The following is a 7,328-nucleotide window of genomic DNA, read 5'->3' as shown; positions in this document are numbered from 1 at the left end:
TCCAGGTCACCTGTGCCTTGTTTTCCCTTTAGTATTTTAGCTGTGTGTTTTCCCCTTGTTTCTCACTTGGTTATTGCGTCCTGACTATGTGTCTCCTGCTTTGTCCCACCGTGTCAGTCCTAGTAAGTTGTTCGAAGTTATCTTTAGTTTGTTTTTCTCCCCTCGTGGAGTTGTTTTGTTTTGCCTCCTGTTTTGGAACATTAAATCTACTTGCCTGGAGTATTGCCTTGGGTGTTTCATTTGGGTCCTACAACATCTCCTCTGTGGCTAAGGGGTAGTACCCCCAGCTCTACACATCTGAGACCGGAGTTCTAGCCCGGCTTGTGACAGAATAACCAAGTCAATCATGGACCCAGAAACACTCAGTTCCCAGGACCTGTTGGCGGTGATCACTCGACATGAGGCTTCTTTCCAGCGCCATGAAGCCGTTCTCAGCCGACAAGAGGAGCTGATGGCTAGTCATTCTCAACTCTTGGCCGAAATGATGAGTGCCCTTCGCCAGCTCTTTGAACGCCTCCCTGGTCCTCTCCCTTCCCCCAGGTCACCCCCCAGTGACGACAGGCCTTCTCGGTTGGCGGAGCCCCGACTACCACCTCCCAAGCCCTTTTCTGGGGATCCAAGCTCTTGCCAGGGTTTCCTCACCCAATGCTCCCTCACCTTCGAGCTCCAACCCTCAAGTTTTCCCACAGACCGTTCCAAGATTGCCTACATCATTACCCTTCTTTCAGAAAGGGCGCTCGCCTGGGCTTCTGCGGTGTGGCAGTCCCAGGAGGCCTGTTGTGACTCCCACGCTGCATTTGTAGAAGAGTTCAAGCGGGTGTTCGATCATCCTGTCAGTGGGCGGGAGGCTTCCAAGCGCCTACTGTCTCTCCGTCAGGGCCCCCGAAGCACGGCAGATTTTGCCATTGATTTCCGGACCATAGCAGCAAGGAGCGGATGGAATGATGAAGCGCTGAGGGTCTGCTTTCAGGGAGGGTTATCTGAGCCCCTTCAAGATGAGTTAGCCACCCGAGAACCAGCTGGAGATCTCGAGTCCCTCATAGCCTTGGCCATCCGCCTGGACAATCGTCTAAGAGAGCGGAGAACGGCTCGCCGTCAGGTGTCTCAGTCCCAAGTTCCTCTGAGCAGCTCTGTTTCTCCTGTTTGGACTCCGTCATTCAGAGCTGCCCCGGCTCCTGAACTGCCCCAGGATTCCCCGGAGAGCATGCAGTTAGGCCGTTCCAGGCTTTCTCCCAACGAAAGGGAACGTCGCATGAGGGAGCGTCGGTGCCTCTACTGCGGGGTTGCCGGCCACTTCCGCTCCACTTGCCCCGAGCTTTCGGGAAACGCCTGTCCCCGCCCAGCTACAGGAGGGTTGTGATGGGGAAAATTAGAGCTCCTCCTACTAACGCGGTCCTAGCTATTCCAGCCACTCTGTCCTGGGAGGGCCACCAGCATCGGGTCCAGGCTATGATCGATTCCGGTGCCGCAGGTGATTTTATGGATGTAACCTTGGCTAAGGAACTTAAGATCCCTACCCAACTACTTCCTCAACCCCAGGCAGTTACTGCCTTAGATGGCAGACCTCTGGAACCAGGAAAGGTTACTGAGGCGACTCAGTCCCTGCGACTTACCATCTCTCAACACCAGCAGGAGGAGACCTTCTATCTCATTGACTCTCCCGAGTATCCTATTATCCTGGGTCACCCTTGGCTATGCAGACATAATCCCCAGATCGACTGGCCTACTGGCACCATTCTTAGCTGGGGTCCCACTTGCCAACTCACCTGCATGCTTCAGAGTCCCTCAGCCCCTAGTACCCAGTTTCAAGAGTCTGTTGACGTCTCCCGAGTCCCCAGTGTTTACCATCGGTTCAAGGCAGTGTTCAGCAAGGCCCGGGCTACTGCCTTACCGCCTCATCGCACGTATGACTGTGCCATTGATCTACTCCCTGGGTGCTGCCCTCCTAGAGGTCGGATCTTTTCCTTGTTCTCCCCCGAGCACGCAGCTATGGACACCTACATTAAGGAGTCCTTGGCAGCCGGCCTCATCTATGCCTCTACTTCCCCAGCTGGGGCGGGCTTCTTTTTTGTTGAAAAGAAAGACGGGGGTCTTAGGCCTTGTATTGATTACCGGGGACTCAACAAGATCACGGTTCGGAATCGATACCCCCTTCCTCTCATGGCCACGGCTTTTGAGCTGCTTCAAGGGGCTTCCATTTTTACTAAGCTGGATCTCCGCAATGCTTACCATCTCGTGCGGATCCGGCCAGGAGACGAATGGAAGACGGCGTTCAACACGCCCACAGGGCACTATGAATATCGGGTGATGCCGTTCGGGCTCACCAATGCCCCCGCAGTATTCCAAGCCCTGATTAATGATGTTCTCCGGGATATGCTTAATCTGTTCGTCTTCGTGTACCTGGACGATATCCTCATCTTCTCGAGGTCACTGAAGGAGCATGAGGGGCATGTTAGCCGGGTTCTCCAGAGGCTCCTTGACAATCACCTCTACGTTAAGCCTGAGAAGTGTGAATTTCATGTTTCTCAGACTCAGTTTCTCGGGTTTATTGTCACTCCCGGGCACCTAGAGATGGATCCCAAGAAGGTCAAGGCGGTCCACGATTGGCCCACACCTGCCACGGTCAAGGAGGTTCAACGGTTCATTGGCTTTTCTAACTTCTATCGGAAGTTCATCAAGAATTTCAGCTCGGTGGTAGCCCCCTTGACGACGCTTACCAAGGGAGGAGGGACCAAGATTCACTGGGGTCCGGAAGCAGCAGGGGCCTTCGAGGATCTCAAGCGCCGCTTCACTTCTGCTCCGATTCTGGTGACCCCTGACCCAGAAAGACCTTTCGTGGTGGAGGTGGACGCCTCAGAAGTGGGGGTAGGAGCCGTCCTGTCACAGAGGGGTGCGGATGGGAGATTACACCCTTGTGCCTTCATGTCTCGCCGCCTGTCTGAGGCCGAGCGCAACTACCACGTGGGGGATCTAGAGTTGCTTGCGGTAAAACTGGCCTTGGAGGAGTGGCGCCATTGGCTTGAGGGGGCTCAGCACCCTTTCCAGGTTCTCACAGACCACAAGAACCTGGAATATCTCCAACAGGCTAAGCGGATGAACCCTCGGCAAGCACGATGGTCTCTTTTCTTTAATCGATTCCAGTTCCTCCTGACTTACCGACCTGGCACCAAGAACGTCAAGCCGGATGCTCTGTCTCGAGTCTACTCTCCCGAGGTACAAGAGAAGCCCTTGGCATCGATTATTCCGAGGTCTAGGATCGTCGCACCTCTTCAGTGGGAACTAGAAAGAGGGGTACGAGAAGCTCTTGTCCAGGAGCCCGATCCAGGCGGTGGTCCTGCCGGTCGCCTGTACGTTCCTCTCTCTGTTCGGGCCCGCGTCTTGCAGTGGGGTCATGAGTCGCCCTTGACATGCCATCCAGGCAGTGCTCGCACACTGGAGTTCCTCCGACGGCGGTTTTGGTGGCCGTCCATCAAGAAGGACGTGCAGGTCTATGTGGAGGCCTGCCCTGTGTGCAACCAGGGAAAGTCGACACGCCAGCGACCCCAGGGACTGCTCCATCCCTTACCTGTTCCTCGAAGGCCATGGTCACACCTTTCTCTGGACTTTGTTACGGGACTTCCTCTATCCCAGGGCAACACCGTCATCCTAGTGGTGGTAGACCGGTTCTCTAAGGCTGCCCGGTTTATCCCCCTGCCCAAGCTGCCCTCGGCTAAGGAGACTGCTGAGCTCCTCATGAACCATGTCTTCCGGATATTTGGTATTCCCCTGGACGTGGTCTCTGACCGAGGTCCCCAATTCTCGTCCCGGTTTTGGGGGGCCTTCTGCAGGCTTGTTGGGGCCACAGCCAGCCTATCGTCGGGGTTCCATCCAGAGTCTAATGGCCAAACGGAACGGATTAATCAGGATCTGGAGACCACCCTGCGGTGTATGGCGGCCAGTAATCCCACGTCTTGGGCCACCTATATCATTTGGGCTGAATATGCCCACAACACCCTCCAGTCCTCAGCCACCGGATTGTCCCCATTCGAATGCCAGTTCGGTTACAACCCTCCATTATTTCCAGAGGAGGAGGCGCAGGTTGGTGTTCCCTCGGCCCAGCGCTTTGTCCAACGCTGTAGGCGGACCTGGAAGAAGGCCAGGCGTGCCCTCCTTCGGACCTCCCAGAGATACCAAAGTCAGGCTAATCGCCACCGCCGGACGGCCCCTAGTTTCCGAGCTGGTCAGAGAGTTTGGTTGGCCACTAAGAACCTGCCCCTCCGGGTCGAATCCAAGAAGCTTTCCCAGAGATACATCGGCCCTTTCCGCATTGCTAGAAAGGTTAACCCTGTGTCTTATCGTTTGGTTCTCCCTCGCTCCCTTCGTATTAACCCCACTTTCCATGTTTCACTTATTAAACCTGTCTTGTCTTCTCCCTTTGCCCCCCCACGCAGACCCCCGCCACCTCCCAGGATTATTGACGGCCAGCCAGCCTACACAGTCCGCCGGATACTGGACTCCCGGAGGGTCCAGAACTCTCTGCAGTATCTGGTGGACTGGGAGGGCTACGGGCCAGAGGAGCGCTCCTGGGTTCCAGCCAGGGACATCCTGGATCCAGGGTTGGTCCGAGATTTTCGCACCCTGAGGCCAGGGTGTTCTGGAAGGAACGTCAGGAGTCGTTCCTAGAGGAGGGGGTCCTGTCAGCTTCCTGCTTCTCCTGTTTGTCTCCTGGCCTCTAGAGGTCAGCGGTGTTCCCCTCTGCCTTTGTTCTTCCTCATGTGTCCTCATTAGTTTGATCCAGGTCACCTGTGCCTTGTTTTCCCTTTAGTATTTTAGCTGTGTGTTTTCCCCTTGTTTCTCACTTGGTTATTGCGTCCTGACTATGTGTCTCCTGCTTTGTCCCACCGTGTCAGTCCTAGTAAGTTGTTCGAAGTTATCTTTAGTTTGTTTTTCTCCCCTCGTGGAGTTGTTTTGTTTTGCCTCCTGTTTTGGAACATTAAATCTACTTGCCTGGAGTATTGCCTTGGGTGTTTCATTTGGGTCCTACAACATCTCCTCTGTGGCTAAGGGGTAGTACCCCCAGCTCTACACATCTGAGACCGGAGTTCTAGCCCGGCTTGTGACAAGATGAAACGTGGCTGGGTCTTTCAGCATGACAATGATCCCAAACACACCGCCCGGGCAACAAAGGAGTGGCTTCGTAAGAAGCATTTCAAGGTCCTGGAGTGGCCTAGCCAGTCTCCAGATCTCAACCCCATAGAAAATCTTTGGAGGGAGTTGCAAGTCCGTGTTGCCCAGCGACAGCCCCAAAACATCACTGCTCTAGAGGAGATCTGCATGGAGGAATGGGCCAAAATACCAGCAACAGTGTGTGAAAACCTTGTGAAGACTTACAGAAAACGTTTGACCTGTGTCATTGCCAACAAAGGGTATATAACAAAGTTTTGAGAAACTTTTGTTATTGACCAAATACTTATTTTCCACCATCATTTGCAAATAAATTCATTAAAAATCCTACAATGTGATTTTCTGTCATAGTTGACGTGTACCTATGATGAAAATTACAGGCCTCTCTCATCTTTTTAAGAGGGAGAACTTGCACAATTGGTGGCTGACTAAATACTTTTTTTCCCCACTGTATATTTTGCACATATTTAACCCCTTATTTATTTTTTGGGGCAGAAAACTACCTCCATAGTTCCATTCATTTGTATTGGTTACCTTCAGACGAGTCCTGTGACACGCCACTCAACAACAATGTTCGGTTCACCTCGTTGTTTGACTCTTCGCTCTGCACTCAATTTCTTTCTTTGCTCAAGCTCCTCTCCTCCTGCCTGGTAGCCTGCCTCATGAGAGACTGAACACTGAGTCACTGGGTCGGGGTTCGTGAGAATCTTCCCTTTCCACAGTGGGGTCACATTAGTTTGTTGGCCAAACCGTTCGGATGCTACAGAAGTTTTCGTGAGAAGACCGATTTTCGGGATGTCTCATGGTCTGACAAACACCGGTGCCTCAATCAACCTTAGGGGGTTAAGGAGAGAGAGAGCGAGAGAGAGAGAGAGAAAGAGAGAGAGAGAGAGAGAGAGAGAGAAAGAGAGAGAGAGCGAGATAACCAGTGAAGAACAAAAACCATTGTAAATACAACCCATATGTATGTTTATTTATTTTCCCTTTTTCCCTTTTGTACTTTAACTATTTGCACATCGTTACAACACTCTATATAGACATACTGACATTTGAAATGTGTCTATTCCTTTGAAACTTGTGAGTGTAATGTTTACTGTTCATTTTTGATTGATTATTTCACTTCTGTTTATTATCTATTTCACTTGCTTTGGCAATGTTAACATTTGTTTCCCATGTCAATAAAGCTCTTTGAATTGATTAAACCCATTCACTAAGTCACTGTCTTGAGAAGAGAGAGAGAAGGTTAAAACTAATTCACTCACTCCTCTCCTAGTCGCCTTTCTCACTGGGTCGGGGAGTCACGATCTGAGGAACATTCAGTGGATCTAAATGACTGAATCACTGGGTCGGGGCGTCACGATCTGAGGAACATTCAGTGGATCTAAATGACTGAGTCACTGGGTCGGGGCGTCACGATCTGAGGAACATTCAGTGGATCTAAATGACTGAATCACTGGGTCGGGGCATCACAATCTGAGGAACATTCAGTGGATCTAAATGACTGAATCACTGGGTCGGGGCATCACAATCTGAGGAACATTCAGTGGATCTAAATGACTGAATCACTGGGTCGGGGCGTCACGATCTGAGGAACATTCAGTGGATCTAAATGACTGAATTACTGGGTCGGGGCGTCACGATCTGAGGAACATTCAGTGGATCTAAATGACTGAGTCACTGGGTCGGGGCGTCACGATCTGAGGAACATTCAGTGGATCTAAATGACTGAATCACTGGGTCGGGGCGTCACGATCTGAGGAACATTCAGTGGATCTAAATGACTGAGTCACTGGGTCGGGGCGTCACGATCTGAGGAACATTCAGTGGATCTAAATGACTGAATCACTGGGTCGGGGCGTCACGATCTGAGGAACATTCAGTGGATCTAAATGACTGAGTCACTGGGTCGGGGCGTCACGATCTGAGGAAAATCCAGTCTAAATGACTGGGTCACTGGGTCGGGGTTTTACGAGTGTGACTGGCGTAATCACACTGTGTCTCTCTATTCAACTCTATTTCCATCCATCTTATAATAATTAAGCCCTCCAAGTGGGCACAAACTGGTTGATTCAACGTTGTTTCAACGTACTTTGTCAACATATTGTGACATGGAATCTACGTGTAAAATACGTTGGATTTGCAAAAAGTCATCAAAAAAACAACAA

The sequence above is a fragment of the Coregonus lavaretus genome (assembly GCF_964263955.1).
Source record: "Coregonus lavaretus genome assembly, contig: HAP1_SCAFFOLD_683, whole genome shotgun sequence".
NCBI lineage: Eukaryota > Metazoa > Chordata > Actinopteri > Salmoniformes > Salmonidae > Coregonus > Coregonus lavaretus.
Note: the sequence above shows the minus strand (reverse complement) of the source record.